Source organism: Bufo bufo, chromosome 6 (genome assembly GCF_905171765.1).
Source record: "Bufo bufo chromosome 6, aBufBuf1.1, whole genome shotgun sequence".
Taxonomy (NCBI): Eukaryota; Metazoa; Chordata; class Amphibia; order Anura; family Bufonidae; genus Bufo; species Bufo bufo.
In genome coordinates this window covers 334,533,390-334,551,822 of record NC_053394.1, presented here as the reverse complement: position 1 = coordinate 334,551,822, position 18,433 = coordinate 334,533,390, and the positions used below count along the sequence as shown (strand labels likewise).

At 42.9% G+C, this 18,433-nt stretch overlaps 1 long non-coding RNA gene across 1 annotated transcript; it reads left to right on the top strand.

Moving 5' to 3' along the window:
- The first annotated feature begins 3,615 nt into the window (after positions 1–3,615).
- On the top strand, positions 3,616–16,286 carry LOC121005451. The gene is made up of 3 exons (XR_005779950.1): positions 3,616–3,800; positions 4,602–4,611; positions 16,271–16,286. It is a non-coding gene; the product is annotated as an uncharacterized LOC121005451 (long non-coding RNA).
- The last annotated feature ends 2,147 nt before the right edge of the window (positions 16,287–18,433 follow it).

Sequence of the window (18,433 nt, the reverse complement as noted above, 5' to 3'; positions counted from 1 at the left end):
TGTGTAATATAAATATATATACATACATACACACACACATACACTCATAGTTCCTGACTAGATGTCCTGCTTTCCCTGCTGGTTGCAGGGGGAGTGGCCTAACTGAACCGGTGGGCGTGGCTTAGCGGGTCAGCTGTGAGGTGATAGTGCAGGGGGCATGGGGATTGACTAAGTAGCTTCTGCAGTAGGGACTCTCAAGGTTTTTCTCACAGCCAGCTTCTGACAGGAATCAGCTGTTTGTAGAGAGGGAACAAGCAGCTGATTCCTGTCACAGTTGGAGCGGGCAGCAGGGAGCCAACCACTGACAGGAGCAGACTGCACATGCGCATGGACGAGCTTCCTCTCAAGCTCCTCCATGTCGCGTGCATCCATGGACGAACTCAGCTGCAAGGTAGAGCTGGACTAAGGGGGAGTGGCTTATAACTGAAAGAGAAGCAGGCAGGTGTGTTTAATGAAGTATATTAGGAACTTCATTTTTCCCCTGCCTGCCACACTGTAGTGGAGAGTATTTAAAGAGTGGCCAACCCCTTTAACTATAGGTAACAATTGTTAATAGCTTATTATTACACACCACCGTCAGTCATTTTAGATCGTCACCTGGAGTACTGTACGTGTCTACATAGTAGTTCTAACCTCCTCTTGTCTGGCAACCGGGGATAGGCTGAGAAGCATGCGCTTCATCGAAACGGAAGTGATGCATGCCTTCCACCTACCTGGAAGTCGTGCGCGGCATGCTTTCCACCAGCCAGAAGTGCCTTCACCGGCGGGAGTGGGGCGCATGCCGCTCCACTATTTTTAAGGCAAGTTATTTCACCCCTATCTCTCTGCACTATCTAGCACTCTCTAGGCGGCTGGCTTCTCAAGGGAACCCCATGTGTAAGTAGGAGTCTTTTTATCAATACCAGCGACTCTGATGTCAATGTTATTCTCTCATGGGCTGACATTTTTTGCTTTTTAGATAGTATCTCCTGTCTCCAGTCCATCGGGAACTACATGTGATGTATCAAACTTTTTTTCCCTTATTAAAAAAATTTGTTTAGCCAGCCTCATATTGTGACTTATCAAAACTTATCAAGTGTTCATCTATTTCTCGAACACCACATAGATTTGAGGCTATCTGGAAACCTTGGAAAAAGTATAGAGATTTTTCGAACTAACAAAACATAGATTACTGGTTGTGAGCACACAAACACTAATGTTTCACTAGGTATTCTTATCCATGTACTACCGAATTGCAATATAATCGCTGTCCTCATCCACATCCTTTCCGTCCCTCTGACCTCCCCCCCCCCCCTACTTCCCTCCTATTATTTTGAAGTTGTCTTTCTCATTTGATTGTACTGTATCAGTTGTATTCTTATATAGCTGCCCTGGTAGGGCTATCGGCAAGTGTACAATTTCATTGTTTTAAAAACCAATAAAAATAATTTTAAAACAAACAAGTGTTCATCTATTTCTATGGGCCTTTATCTGACCTATATCTACCCCCTGAAGAACCCTTCTGGGGGAAACACGTCGGTGATACTGAAACAAAGGTCTAACCGTATAGGGCCATCCAGGGTGTACTAGGATAGGTACGAGGACGGTGAGACTCCACCACCAGGGGTCATCTCCGGGCTGAGGTTAGACTAGGCTTTCTGCAGGGAAAGCCTCCCCCTAGGATACCCTACCTCCTCTATATTGTACCATCTCCAACTCCCCTGGGTCTTTTTTTGTTTGTTTTTCTTTCTTCTATCTCTATATACTAATTGTGATGATCATTTGTGATACCGTACCTACTATACCATTAGGGCTGTTTCGGTCCCTCATGGTGACCTGTATCTGTAGGTCCAATTTTTTAAAATTGATCTTAATAAATTTGACACTTTAAGGGTCCCTTCTCCTTTTTGTTATTAGTGTATTTAGTTTTTTAGGACACTTCCACTATCTATGATATCTCACCTTTTGTTGTTTGAAGTACTAAACCAGAGATATGAGCAGCTAAAGCAGCCTCCCAACCCCCCATCCCCTTCAGTCTGGAGGAGAATGAGGGAGCAGTTGCAGAGCTGACAGGCTGCAGGAGGAGAGGAAAATAATAAAAATATATAGAAATGTAACAATCATCAAAGTACAGACCTACATAATAAAATTGTTACTTTTACCACACAGTGAACTCCATGAATAAATTCCACCAAATAATGTAAAAATTGCTGTTTTTTTAATCTTTCCCTTGTGACATAGCAAGGGGTTTTGTTTGGGAAGGCAGGTATTTTCCTCCCAACATGGGTGGCTGGGCTGATTTCCAGCCAGGTGAGATCAAATACCAGACCGGAGTTTAAGTGCAGGTCCGGGTTTTGGCTGTATCTGACTGTGCTTTTAAATAGGCAGCTGGGCTCAGAATCTGAGTCTCTGTCTTGGGATCTGAAGCATGGTGCTGTGCTGGAAGTTTCAGAGCTGCATGAGGGCTATATGCTGGGAAACAGGCCCCTAAAGCCTGCTGTGGACTGCCGGGGATAAAACGGCTAGCAAGGTGACGTGTCTGTTCTATGGACTTTTCGTTGTTTGAATTAACACCAAGACTGTTATGAGTTGTTTTTCTTTTTCCTTTTGTGTGAATAAACACTGACATTTTTATTTACAAACTTGTTTTACCTCTGTACTGCATCCGCTTACCTTGCCTACCAAATCAAATCCTCACACCCCCTAAAAATACAAAAATAAAAGTTATTTCATACACAGATCTATCCCATCATCTATTTATCCCCAGGACTGTGACGAGGGGACATCCTCTGCGTTTGGAGGAAAGAAGGTTTGTACACAAACATAGAAGAGGATTCTTTACGGTAAGAGCAGTGAGACTATGGAACTCTCTGCCTGAGGAGGTGGTGATGGGGAGTACAATAAAGGAATTCAAGAGGGGCCTGGATGTATTTCTGGAGCGTAATAATATTACAGGCTATAGCTACTAGAGAGGGGTCGTTGATCCAGGGAGTTATTCTGATTGCCTGATTGGAGTCGGGAAGGAATTTGTATTCCCCTAAAGTGAGGAAAATTGGCTTCTACCTCACAGATTTTTTTTTTGCCTTTCTCTGGATCAACTTGCAGGATGACAGGCCGAACTGGATGGACAAATGTCTTTTTTCGGCCTTATGTACTATGTTACTATGTAATATAGACCCCAAAAAACCTACAACTAATCCCGCAAAATAAAATAAAAATTTGAAGAAAAAAAGGTTATTATGATGCCTAGAACACAAAGGGGGGGAAATATTATTTGTCCTTTTAAGGGCTTGTCCCATCTCAGATAATGAGGGCATATAGCTAGGACCCGCACCTATATCAAGAACGGGGCCCCGCAAGTGAAGGAAGGCGCACTGCACATGTGCAGCCGCCCTCCATTCGTTTATATGGGGCCGCCGAAAATAGCCGAGTGCTGGCTCCGCCCCATAAAAATGAATGGGAGCCTGGGCCGCGCGGGCACAGTACGCTCCCATTCACTTTTATGGGAGCAGCACTTGGTTGTGGACGGACCAGCCACAGCTTCGCTCCGTTCTCGTTATAGGTGCGGGTCCCAGCAATGGAATCCGCACCTATCGGACAATGGGGGCATATCCTAGCGATATACCCCCATTGTCTGAGATGGGAATACCCCTTTAAGGCTTAAATTAATGATTCACTAGGGGGTTAAAAATACAATAGTGTTCCCTGAGTTGTGCGCCGACAAGATTTACTACAGACACACGTTAAAAATCTAAAATAAGAAAAGTGACATTTTTGGGAGAGTTATTTCAATTTTAACGTGACTGTTAGGAGGTTAAAAGGTTTACAATGAAGACATCAAAAGGTTTATATTGAAGAAGATATCTAGAAACGAAAAGACATTCAAGCAAATGTGACGTGGTACCGGACGGGGTTACAAGCAAAGTGTACTTGGCTTGCATGCTGACCTGCATTCCCTGGATTTTATGTGGCTGTCATGGCCCATGAACAGGTAGGAACAAGAGTTAGGGACCACTCATGAGACGACCTTGACGCGGTGAGTGGCTTACTATGCTTTGGCCAAAATATAAACCAATGTCTCATCCAGCATGGAGGGCAGAGTGCTGGATGCAGTGTGCGATCACATTTGCATTTTCCGTTTATATATGTATTTCGCCATAGTGATCTGCACCTACAGGCAGGTTGTGCTGACCCAACCCCTTATTTTTTTCTTTGTAGTATATATTGGAGGCGTGGCGATCTCCTTGGAGTCATTGCACACCTGACCAGTTAATCTGTCCTTGAGGCTGGTTTTAAAGTCAGTATAAAACTGAGTCTGCTTGTATAGAACCTACCATTAGCCATCTGGCTCCAGGAGAAGTATATGGTGGGTTCAGCATGCATGTTGGTACTTGCATCCCTGGATCCGATGAAAGCTGTAATGGCACCGGACAGGGTTACAAGCAAAGTGTACTTGGCTTGCATGCTGACCTGCATTCCCTGGATTTTATGTGGCTGTCATGGCCCATGAACAGGTAGGAACAAGAGTTAGGGACCACTCATGAGACGACCATGACGCGGTGAGTGGCTTACTATGCTTTGGCCAAAATATAAACCAATGTCTCATCCAGCATGGAGGGCAGAGTGCTGGATGTAGTGTGCGATCACATTTGCATTTTCCGTTTATATATGTATTTCGCCATAGTGATCTGCACCTACAGGCAGGTTGTGCTGACCCAACCCCTTATTTTTTTCTTTGAAAACCAGGAAAGTTCACATCTTTATCCTGATATGATATGCCCCACTGTCTGGTGTACAGAGCGCCAGTAAATGGAGAATCGACTTTGTTACTTGTGAGAAGGGATGAGTGAACCCGAACCAGAATGTTCGGGGTTGTACTGAACATTGCGTGGTCTGAGCACCCGAACACAGGCTTTGCCACGGAAGTATGTGTTTGAGTTCGGTGTTCAGATTTTAAATAAAGCTGGTTGAAAGGCTGCAGCACAACTAATCAACCAGCTTTTAAGCTGTGGGCATGACTGTGATTGGCCAGCGCATCACGTGTTGCGAAGTTATTCTGCTCTAAATAGTGTAGGGATAAGACGCAGCTGCAGAAAAGGGCACTGTTAGGCTTTTTTCTATCTGTCTGTTAACTCTGTGGGTGACCTATAGCCATTTTTTGGGGTGTAATACACCTCCTTTGTGCCAGTAGAGATGGCCCGAACTATCCGACGGCGAACAGTTCCCGGCGAACATAGCTTGTTCGCGTTCGCCTCTGCCGGGCGAACACATGCGATGTTCGGTCCGCCCCCTATACATCATCATTGAGCAAACTTTGACCCTGTACCTCACAGTCAGCAGACACATTCCAGCCAATCAGCAGCATACCCTCCCTCCCAGACCCTCCCACCTCCTGCACAGCATCCATTTTAGATTCATTCTGAAGCTGCAGTCTTAGTGAGAGGAGGGAGACTGTAACTGCTGCTGATTTAATTGGGAAATCGATAGCTAGGCTAGTGAATTCAGTGTCCACTCCAGTCCTGAAAGACTCATCTGATCTCTGCTGTAAGGACAGCGTCCTGACAGCACCCCAAAAAGCCCTTTTTAGGGCTGCAACATTAGTCTGCTTTTTTTTTTTCCTTTATATACATATTGCAGTTGCCTGGCCTGCCTGTGTGTGAGGAGCTGCAGGCCCACAGACTGTAGTGTGCCCACTGCCAGTGCTCACCCCTGTCATTCCGTGTGGCACAGGACTTTGCTTAAAAAAAGGCACTTAATTTTTACACTTTAATCTAAGGTTAGTTGCCTGCCAGTGTGTGTCAGGCTGACTTCCACTGACTGTAGTGTGCCCACTGCCAGTGCCCACCACTCATACCGGCTGGCACAGGACTTTGCATAAAAAAGGCATTTAATTTTTACACTTTAGTGTAATTTCAGCTGCTTGCCTGCTGCTAGTGTGTGTCAGGCCGACTTCAACTGACTGTAGTGTGCCCACTGCCAGTGCCCACCCCTGTCATCCCGTGTGGCACAGGACTTTGCTTAAAAAAAAGGCACTTCATTTTTACACTTTAATCTAAGGTTAGTTGCCTGCCAGTGTGTGTCAGGCTGACTTCCACTGACTGTAGTGTGCCCACTGCCAGTGCCCACCACTCATACCGGCTGGCACAGGACTTTGCATAAAAAAGGCATTTAATTTTTACACTTTAGTGTAATTTCAGCTGCTTGCCTGCTGCTAGTGTGTGTCAGGCCGACTTCAACTGACTGTAGTGTGCCCACTGCCAGTGCCAACCACTGATACCGGGTGGCACAGTAGCTTGCCGATAAATAAGGCATTTAATTTTTAGACAGTAGTCTAAATTCAGTTGCTTGCCTGCTGCCAGTGTGTGTCAGGCCCGCTTCCACTGACTGTAGTGTGCCCACTGCCAGTGCCAACCACTGATACCGGGTGGCACAGTAGCTTGCCGATAAATAAGGCATTTAATTTTTAGACAGTAGTCTAAATTCAGTTGCTTGCCTGCTGCCAGTGTGTGTCAGGCCCGCTTCCACTGACTGTAGTGTGCCCACTGCCAGTGCCAACCACTGATACCGGGTGGCACAGTAGCTTGCCGATAAATAAGGCATTTAATTTTTAGACAGTAGTCTAAATTCAGTTGCTTGCCTGCTGCCAGTGTGTGTCAGGCCCTCTTCCACTGACTGTAGTGTGCCCACTGCCAGTGCCAACCACTCATACCGGGTGGCACAGTAGCTTGCCGATAAATAAGGCATTTAATTTTTACACTTTAGTGTAATTTCAGTTGCTTGCCTGCTGCCAGTGTGTGTCAGGCCCGCTTCTACTGACTGTAGTGTGCCCACTGCCAGTGCCAATCGTATACACACACTGGATGTTTTAAAGCACGTTATTCCAAACAATTTAGGAATGTTAGTTGATTTATGCCCTTTATGGATTAAAACCCGACTCTGCGTCCACTACGTAATTTTCCATGGGAGTTTTGCCATAGATCCCCCTCCGGCATGCCACAGTCCAGGTGTTAGACCCCTTGAAACAACTTTCTCATCACTATTGTGGCCAGAAAGAGTCCCTGTGGGTTTTAAAATTCGCCTGTCTATTGAAGTCTATGGCGGTTCGCCCGGTTCGCCAGTTCGCGAACATTTGCGGAAGTTCGCGTTCGCTGTTCGCGAACTGAAAATTTTATGTTCGCGACATCACTATGTGCCAGTCACACAGAAATATAATACTTAGGCCTAGTTCCCACTTCAGTGTTTAGTTAGTGATTTCCATCACTGATTTTCAGCCAAAACCAGGTGCGGGTCAAAAACACAGAACAAGTGTAGGTCTTTCCATTCTATCTTATCTATGGAGGTTTTATTCCAGGTTTTGGTTTGAAAATCACTGATGAAAATCACTAAAGTGAGTACTAGGCCTTAATTTGACTGTTAATTCTGTCGGTGACCTATAGCCATTTTTTGAGGTGCAAAACATCTACTTTGCATCCATGACAATGAAATAGAATAGTTAATAAGGCTAGTTTCACACTAGTGGCAAGGAACTCTGGCAGTCTGTTCTGGCGGGTGAACAGCCTGTCGGATCCGTGCTGCCGCTAGTGCACGAGTGTCCCCGGACTGAGCCCAAAGTCATGCAGCAGTCACTTATGTTTTTTGATGACTCTGCTGGTGGGAGTTCCGTGGGCCATGCACCAAAAGTGGAAGGGGTTGAGGGCACTGATGCCCAACCACTTATGTTTGAGGATGAGAACGTATGTTGAACCACAGGTGTCAGCTGCTGCGGATTTCTGCAGTGCACAGACCGGCAAGGAGGGCAGGGGTGAGGAGTGGGTGGAAGATAATGTGGAGGATGATGAGATCCTAGACCCCACATGGAATCAAGGTCATGTGCAGTTTGGAGGAAGAGGTGGTGGTCACGCAGTGCCACAGCAAAAGAGGGAGCAGGGTGCAAAGCCACAGTGGCCGGCCCCTAGCCAGTATGCCTGCCACTGCCCACCTCTCCGAGAGACAGAGCACACCAAAGCCAGCTCAAAGGAGTTCCCTGGCATCAAAGTGCTTCAGGCAATGTGCTGACAACAAGACATGGGTAGTTTGCACGCTGTGCAGTCAGAGCCTGAATCAAGGCATGAATGTTCTAAACCTGAGCACCACCTGCATGACCAGGCATCTGTAACATCCTGAAGTATGTCGCTAAACTTCTGTATCCATGCTTCATAATGTCAAGTGTATGCATATTGTCATCTGATATAAGTTTGCATCATTTTCCCCAGATACCTGCCAGATTCTTAAAGGCGTATGTACTAGAAGCAGAATATAGATATATAATTCCTGCCACATATTGCCAACACCTGCTGGGATCCTAGACTATTGCTGTAACATTGTATGGATCTAAAGCTGCATATCATACTACCAAGTAAAGACAAGTTGGACCCTCTTTTCTGTGTGGAATTCCATCATTCCTCCATTACTCCTATTTACAGCACTCAATTTTGTTGCATGAGAGCCAGGATACAGGAGTCCAGCCGTACTACAGGTAGGAGACAGCGTTGACACAATACAGAGACAATATCCCCCTCTGGCATTCCTAACCTAGTACGTGTGCTCATACCATCTTAAAGGGCCCTGCTATAGTACCTGCGCAAGCTGCAACTGGCATCACGAACTTATTCACACCAAAATCTGACCCACTGCATAGCAGCCCCAACTGACCCAGTGTCCTGCTCATTGCACATCTAACTGCAAAGCACAAGCTGCAGTGGAGTACACACCTGAAAAAAACATGAAAGATAAGAGGCTCCTCCTGCTCCCTCTTCTTTTGCGGTCTCGGTCTCTTCCTCCCCTTTCTGGAGTGACAGGGCCACCTGGCACCCCCGCAAAGAGAGGACAGAAACATCACCAGCAGTGTCACCGAGCGTCTCCACACTGTCCCATGGAAGCGTTCAGCTATCTATCCCTGTCTGGAGAGAAAGAGAAAATACACCCCTACCTACCCGCGAGCCTTGGCCCTGAACACCAGCATTTCCAAATTCCAGGCCTTTGAAATGCTGCCAGTCCGTCTGGTGGAGACAGTTTTAAAAAACCTTTTTGGCGGTGGCTGTCCCTCAGTATGTGGTTCCTAGCCGCCACTATACTTTTCCAGGTGTGCACTGCGCAATGCCATCAGTTGAAAGGTCCACATAACCACCGATACGTGGACCAGTAAGCAGGGGAAGGGACGTTATATCTCCCTAACTGCCCACTGGGTAAAGATAGTGGCTGAAGACCTGAGGCGGAAAGCAGTTTGGCGCATGTCAGCCCATAACCGGGGATCGCTGGACGTTTCTCTGTGCCTCCTGTTACCTCCACTTCCTCCTCTACCACCTCCTTATCCGGTCAGCATAACACCTGAACCACCAACTTCAGCACGACCACGGGGAAAACGACAGCAGGCTGTTCTGAAACTAATCTGTTTGGGGGGAAAAAAACACACACACAACACAGGAGCTGTGGACAAGCATTAAAGAACAGACCGATTAGCGATTGGTGCCGCTGAGCCTTAAGCCTGTCCTGGTGGTGTGCAATAATGGGTGAAATCTCATAGCAGCTCTGGGCATAGTCGGTAGTACACACATCCCTTGCCTGGCGCATGTGCTGAATTTGGTGGTGCAGAGGTTTGTGAAAAATTACCCATAGATGTCAGAGCTGCTGCAGAAAGAGCATTCAGTGGCTCAGTGGAAGCACGAGGCAGAGGAGGAGGAAGTCGCTAAAGCAGCTAGGACACTGGCACCACCTCAGAAGGGAGGGTTAGCATGGCCGAAATGTGGAAAACCTTGTCAGCACGCCACAACATCCAGCACCACCATTTGATACGGACTGTCATAGCAGGAGCACATACTGACTGATAGTGATAGGTCTGCCCCGTTTTAACTTCTGGGTTTCCAAATTGGACATATGGCCTGAACTTATCCTTTACGTCTTAACTAGTGTTGATCGAGCACCGTAGTGCTTGGGGGCTTGGGCCAAACACATGGGGATGTTCGGGACGTCATGGGAGAACCCGAGCATTAAACCAGGCACCCCCTGCTCTGAAGAGGGGAGGGTGCCTGGTTCATAGGAAAAATGTCAGAAATTTATGGAAACACCACCGAAATGGTTCTGGAACAACATGGGGAGGATGTCTGGATGCATCTTGGACTCCCTGGTTACTGCTGGGAACAATGTTGTTCGATTAGTACGGCACTTTTACAGACTGACGATAATACGCACAAAACCGAAGATGAAATCGATTTTCGAGGAAAAAATTTTAGGAAACATTCTTTCCTGTATATTTACTTGTATATAAAGAGCAAGTTCAGCGAAAAATGTTGTTAATTTTCGGAACTTGGGCCATGATTAAGAGGGATGGTCGGTGGCATCCATATTGCGCCGCTATAGGTGAAATTCGTGGAGAGGCGCAAGACGAACCACAGTGAAAGCATTTGTTTTAATTAATCAACAACGAAAGTCAGAGGTTCGCAGATGATCCGACAGGCGATCCGGCGGCGTAATTCCCATGACCCGCTGAGCAGCTTCCAGGAAACCAAAGCCTTTGGGTTCCAGGGGGAGTATGGTTGCAAAACTGAAACTTAAACTAATTGATGGAAGGGCACCACAAGGAGTGGAGCCTGCTGCTTAATTTGACTCAACACTGCAAACCTCGCCCGGACACGGAAAGGATTGACAGATTGATAGCTTTTTCTCCATTCTGTGGTTGGGGGTGCATGGCCGTTCTGAGTTGGTGGAGAGATTTGTCTGGTTAATTCCGATAACCAACGAGACTCCTCTGTGCTAATTAGTTACGTGACCCCCAGCAGTGAGGATTGTGTTGACCACGCTCTTATGGGAGAGTGTCTGCTGCTTAGCTGACCATCGAAAAAATTATGGCTGAGGGCCTGCAGGTGAGCTGACCATCGCAAACATTATGGGCGAGGCCCTTCTGCCACTTTGTTGACTCTAGATAATTTCTGCCTGATCGCATGTTCCCGTGACGTCGATGATCCATTTGGATGTCTGCCCTATCAACTTTTAATGTTCCTTTATGAGCCTAACATTGTAACCACGGGCAACAGGGAATCAGTGTTCGATTCCGGAGAGGGAGCCTGAGAAACGGCTACCACATCCAAGGAAGGCAAGCGGGGGGGGGGGGGGGGCACAAATTACCCACTGCAGATTGTCAGAAGAGGACACCGTCTATTGAAAAATGAAATTTAATGTCACAGAATTTTTTTTTAACCACCTGCCATCTGGGCCATTTGCCCCCTTCATGACCAGGCCAAATTTTTCAAAACTGACATATCTCACTCTATGTGGTAATAACTTTGGAACGCCTTTATTTATCCAAGTCATTCAGAGATTGTTTTCTCGTGACACATTGTACTTCATGATAGTCATAAATGTGAGTCAAAATATTTCACCTTATTTATGAAAAAATCCCAAATTTACCCAAAAATTTGAAAAATTCGCAATTTTCTAAATTTCAATTTCTCTGCTTTTAAAACAGAAAGTGATACCTCATAAAATAATTATTATTTAACATTCCCCATATGTCTACTTTATGTTGGCATCATTTTGGAAATGTCATTTTATTTTTTTAGGACGTTAGAAGGCTTAGAAGTTTAGAAGCAATTCTTCAAATTCTTAAGAAAATTGCCAAAACCCACTTTTTAAGGACCAGTTCAGGTCTGAAGTCACTTTGTGGGGCCTACATAGTGGATACCCCCATAAATGACCCCATTGTAGAAACTACACCCCTCAAGGTATTCAAAACCGATTTTACAAACTTTGTTAACCCTTTAGGCGTTCCACAAGAATTAAAGGAAAATGGAGATCAAATTTTTAAATTTCACTTTTTTGGCAGATTTTCCATTTTAATCAATTTTTTTCTTTAACACATCGATGGTTAACAGCCAAACAAAACTCAATATTTATTACCCAGATTTACAGAAACACCCCACATGTGGTCATAAACTGCTGTATGGGCACACGGCAGGGCGCAGAAGAAAAGGAACTCCACATGGTTTTTAGATGCCATGTCCCATTGGAAGCCCCCTGATGCACCCTTACAGTAGAAACTCCCAAGAAGTGACCCCATTTTGGAAACTAGGGGATAAGGTGCCAGTTTTATTAGTACTATTTTTTGGTATATATGATTTTTTGATCATTCATTATAACACTTTATGGGGCAAGGTGACCAAAAAATTGGTTGTTTTAGCACAGTTTCTATTTATTTATTTTTACAGCGTTCACCTGAGGGGTTCAGTCAAGTGACATTTTTATAGAGCAGATTGTTACGGACGTGGCGATACCTAATATGTATACTTTTTCTCATTTATTAAAGTTTTACACAATAATAGCATTTTTGAAACAAAAAAATTATGTTTTAATGTGTCCATGTTCTGAGAGCTATAGTTTTTTATTTTTTGAGAGATTTTCTTATGTAGGGGCTCATTTTTTGCGGGATGAGGTGACGGTTTTATTGGTACTATTTTGTGGGATATATGCGTTTTTGATCACTTGGTGTTGCACCTTTTGTGATGCAAGGTGACAAAAATTGCTTGTTTTGACACCGTTTTTTTTTTACGGTTTTCACCCGAGGGGTTAGGTCATGTGATATTTTTATAGAGCTGGTTTTTACGGACGCGGCAATACCTAATATGTATACTTTTTTTTATTTTTTCTATTTTTAACTTTTTTTTTTCATTCCTTACTTGGGGACTTTTTTTACATGTGAAACTTTTTTTTATTTTTTTATTTTCAACCTTTTATTTTTATTTTTTTTATTTTACACTTTTCGTCCCCCATAAGGTCATACAAGACCTCTGGGGGACATTTGCTTCACTTTTTTTTATTTTTTTTCACTTTTTATTTCTCCTGTAACTGGGGCTGACATAGTAGCCCCAGTTACAGGACAAATACACCCCTAGAGAGGCTGTACAGCAGCAATCCAGCGCTGTACAGCCTCAGAGCAGGGCTGATCGAGGTCTCTGAGAGACCTCACACAGCCCCTGCACTCTCCGGTCACGGCGGTCACATGACCGCCGGTCCGGAACAGGAAGCGCTGTGTCTGCAGCGATCCGGAAGGCAGGGACACCTGGGAACTGTCCCTGCCTTGTCTTAGGGTTGCCCTGCTGTCACTGACAGCGGGCAACCCGATCAGCAGCTGCACGATTAGCGTGCAGCTGCTATTTCTGAAAGGAAGTTCTAAAACGTGCTTTCAGAAATAGACGTCCACCCATAGGACGTTTATATCCTATGGGCGGACGTAAAGCGGTTAAGCACACACGTTACACAGCAGATGTGGGCCTGGTCAGGTCACTGTCAGATGCGGACACCATCTATTGAAAAATTTTAATTTTCACTTTGTGGGGCTTACATAGTGGATACCCCCATAAATGACCCCATTGTAGAAACTACACCCCTCAAGTTACTTAAAACTGATTTTACAAACTTTGTTAACCCTTTAGGTGTTCCACAAGAATTAAAGAAAAATGGAGATCAAACTTAAAAATTTCATTTTTTTGGCAGATTTTCCATTTTAATCCATTTTTTTCTTTAACACATCGAGGGTTAACAGTCAAACAAAACTCAATATTTATTACCCTGATTCTGCGCTTTAGATGCCATGTCCCATTTGAAGCCCCCCTGATGCACCCTTTCAGTATAAACTCCCAAAAAGTGACCCCATTTTGGAAACTAGGGGATAAGGTGCCAGTTTTATTGGTACTATTTTTGGGTACATATGATTTTTGATCATTCATTATAAGACTTTACGGGGCAAGGTGACCCAAAAAATGGTTGTTTTTAGCACAGTTTTTATTTATTTATTTTTTAAGCTTTCACCTGAGGGGTTAGGTCATGTGAAATTTTTATAGAGCAGATTGTTATGGATGTGGCAATACCTAATATGTATACTTTTTCTTATTTATTTAAGTTTTACACAATAATGGCATTTTTTAAACTGATGTTTTAATGTGTCTATGTTCTGAGAGCTATAGTTTTTATATTTTTTAATGATTTTCTTACGTGGGGGTGATTTTTTGTGAGATGAGGTGACTGTTTTATTGGTAGCATTTTATGGGATATACGCATTTTTGATCACTTGGTGTTGCACTTTTTGTGATGCAAGGTGAAAAAATTGCATTTTATTTTTATGGTGTTTATCAGACTGGGTGGATCATGTGATTTATTTATAGAGCCGACCATCACGGACGCGGCAATACCAAATATGTCTATTTTATTTTTTCTATTTTAAATTTTTTTTATATTCCTTTCTTAGGGATTATTATTTATTTTTTATGTGAAACCTTTTTTTTATTTTAACACTTTATTATTTTTATTTTATACAAGACCTCTGGGGGATATTTAACGTCACTTTTTTTTTTTTTCTCTATTCATTTCTCCTGTAACTGGGGCTGACATAGTAGCCCCAGTTACAGGGGAAATACACCCCCCAGAGAGGCTGTACAGCGGCCGGGCCGGAACAGGTGAGCGCTGTGTATACTGCGATCTAGAAGGCAGGGACACCTGGGAACTGTCCCTGCCTTCTTCTCTGGGTTGCCCTGCTGTCACTGACAGCGGGCAACCTGCTCTGCAGCTGCACGATTAGCGTGTAGCTGCGATCTCTGAATGGACGTTCAGAAACGTCCATTCAGAGATAGAGAACCACCTCCCGGACGTTTATAGTCAACGGGCGGACGGGAGGTGGTTAAACAGGAGATGTGGCGAGGATAATTTAACTGTCCGCAGCGGACACCGTCTACGGAAAAAGTGCAATGAATGTTACTGATATTTTAGGGATGCGCACACTTCAAACAGGAGATGTGGCGCTAATAATTTAACATTCCGCAGGGGACACAGTCTACGGAAAAAGTGCACTAGAGCTCACTGATATTTTAGGGATGTGCACACTTTAACCCCTTAAGGACTGGGCCATTTTTCACCTTAAGGACCAGACTGATTTTTGCAAATCTGACATTTACTTATCCAAGCCATTCTGAGACTGTTTTCTCGTCACATATTGTACTTCATGACAGTGGTAAATTTGATGGACCATGTGACGGACAATGTGATGAGCGCAGTGACGTCACCAAAGGTCCTTTTCCTCCCAGGTCATCAAAGAAGAAGAAAGAAGAGAAGCCTGGCTTCGCAAACAAGTGGATGAGGTGAGTTTAATTTATTTTTAATTAATTTTTTTACCCCTCCATCCCTATTTTACTAAGCATTCTGTATTAAGAATGCTATTATTTTCCCTTATAACCATGTTATAAGGGAAAATAATAAAATCTACACAATACCTAACCCAAACCCGAACTTCTGTGAAGAAGTCTGGGTTCGGGTCTGGGTACCAAACATGCCAATTTTTCTCACACGCGTGCAAAACGCTTTGCACTCGCGTGGAAAAAATCACGCATTTTCCCGCGACGCACCCGCATCCTATCCGGCCCCTCACACGCGACGCCTGAGTGAAAGAGGCCTTAGAAGTTTAGAAGCAAATCTTGAAATTTTTCTGAAAATTTCCACATCTTTAGAATCGACACCGCTCAAGGTATTCAAACCTGATTTTACAAACATTGTTAACCCTTTAGGTGTTCCACAAGAATTCATTGAAAATGGATATGAAATTTCAGAATTTCACATTTTTTGGCAGATTTTCTATATTAATCATTTTTTCCCGCTAACAAAGCAGGATTAATAGTCAAACTAAACTCAATATTTATTGTCCTGATTCTGTAGTTTACAGAAACACCCCATATGTGGTCGTAAACTGCTTTATGACCACATGGCAGGGCGCAGTTTTTTTGACACCATATCCCATTTGAAGCCCCCCCCGATGCACCCCATGAGTAAAAACTCCAAAAAAGTGACCCATTTTAGAAACTAAACCCCTCAATGTATTCAAAACTGATTTTACAAACTTTGTTAACCCTTTAGGTGTTCCACAAGAATTAATGGAAATTGGAGATGAAATTTTAGAATTTCACTTCTTTTGGCAGATTTTCCATTTTAATCATTTTTTTCGCTAACAAAGCAAGGATTAACAGTCAAACTAAACTCAATATTTATTGCCCTGATTCTGTAGTTTACAGAAACACCCATATGTGGTCATAAACTGCTGTATGGCCACACGGCAGGGCGCAGAAGGACAGTAACACCATATGGTTTTTGGAAGGCAGATTTTAATAGACTGCTTTTTGACACCATATCCCATTTGATGCACCCCTAGAGTAGAAACTCCAAAAAAAATTGACCCCATTTTAGAAACTACTAGTATTGAGTGCGAATATTCGAAAAGCAAATTTTTATTTTGAATATCGGCACTTCGAGAATTCGCGAATATTTAGAATATGGCGCTATATATTCGTAATGACGAATATTCGTTTATATTTTTTTATTTTTTAAGCACCGTACACAACAGGTGATCATCCCTCCCTTCTGCTAGCTTGTGGGCCAATGAGAAGGCTTTGTCACAGCTTAGCAACATCCCTAGCAACCAATAGAAAAGTTTCCTACCCCATGCCGGTATTTTGCGCGCATTACGCGAATAATACATTGCCAATTTTCACAATCAAGAATACAATCTAGAATTTGTGAATATATGACGAATATTAAACAAAATATTAGCGAAATATCGCAAATTAGAATATTGCCCCTGCCGCTCATCACTACACCCCTCAAGGTATTCAAAACTGATTTTACAAACATTGTTAACCATTTAGGTGTTCCACAAGAATTATTTGAAAATGGATATGAAATTTCAGAATTTCACTTTTTTTGGCAGATTTTCTATTTTAATCATTTTTTTACCGCTAACAAAGCAAGGATTAACAGCCAAACTAAACTCAATATTTATTGGTCTGATTTTGTAGTTTACAGAAACACCACATATGTGGTTGTAAACTGCTGTATGGCCACACGGCAGGGTGCAGAAGGAAAGGAATGCCATATGGTTTTTGGAAGGCAGATTCTGATGGACTGGTTTTTTCCCGCCATGTCCGATTTAGAAACTCCAAAAAAGTTAACCCATTTTAGAAACTAAACCCCTCAAGGTATTCAAAACAGATTTTACAAACATTGTTAACCCTTTTGGTGTTCCACATTTCAGAATTTCACTTTTCCATTTTAATCATTATTTTTTCTGCTAACAAAGCAAGGGTTAACAGCCAAACAAAACTCAATATTTATTGCCCTGTTTCTGTACTTTACAAAAACACCCCATATGTGGGCGTAAACGGCTCTACGGGCATACGGCAGGCTGTAGAAGGAAAGGAACGCCATGGTTTTTGGAGGACAGATTTCACTGGGATAATTTTAACTTGCCATGTCACATTTGAGACCCCATGATTCACCCCTAGAGTAGAAACTCCAAAAAAGTGACCCCCATCTTGGAAGCTACAGGATAAGGTGGCAGTTTTGTTAATACTATTTTAGGGTACTGATGATTTTTGGTTGCTCTATATTACACTTTTTGTGAGGCAAGGTAACAAAAAAAATAGCTGTTTTGGCACTGTTTTTATTATTTGATATTTACAACGTTCATCTGACAGGTTAGATAATGAGCTATTTTTATAGAGCAGGTTGTTACGGACACGACAATACCAAATATGACTACTTTTTTGTTGTTGTTTGGTTCATTTTTACATAATAAAGCATTTTTGAAAGAAAAAGTTTTTTTAGTTTCTCCATATTCTGAAAGCCTTATTTTTTTTGGACGACTGTCTTATACATGGGCTCATTTTTTTCAGTATGAGATGACTGTTTGATTGGTACTATTTTAGGGTGCATATGACTTTTTGATTGCTTGGTATTACACTTTTTGTGATGTAAGGTGACAAAAAATTGCTTTTTTGACACCGTTTTATTTTTTTACGTTCACCTGAGGGGATAGATCATGTGATATTTTTATAGAGCAGGTCGTTACGGACGTGGCAATAACTAATATGTATACTTTTTAAATTTATTTAAGTTTTACGCAATAATATCTTTTTTGAAACAAATAAAAAAAATCATGTTTTAGTGTCTCCGTAGTCTGAGAGCCATAGTTTTTTTTTATTTTTTGAGCAATTATCGTAGGTAGGGTATCATATTTTTGCGGGATGAGGTGACAGTTTGATTGGCACTATTTTGGGGTGCGTATGACTTTTTGATCGATTGCTATTACACTTTTTGTGATGTAAGGTGACAAAAAAAGTTTATTTTTTATTTTTATGGTGTTCACCCGAGGGGTTAGGTCATGAGGTATTTTTATAGAGCAGGATGTTACGGTAGCGGCAATACCTAATATGTATACTTTTTTAAAATTTTGTTTACATTTAATACAATAAAAGCATTTTTTAAACAAAAATTTTTAGTGTCTCCATAGTTTGAGAGCCATAGTTTCTTATTTTTTGGGGATACTCCTTTTTGATCGCTTAGTGTTGAACTTTTAGTGATGTAAGGTGACAAAAATGGCTTTTTT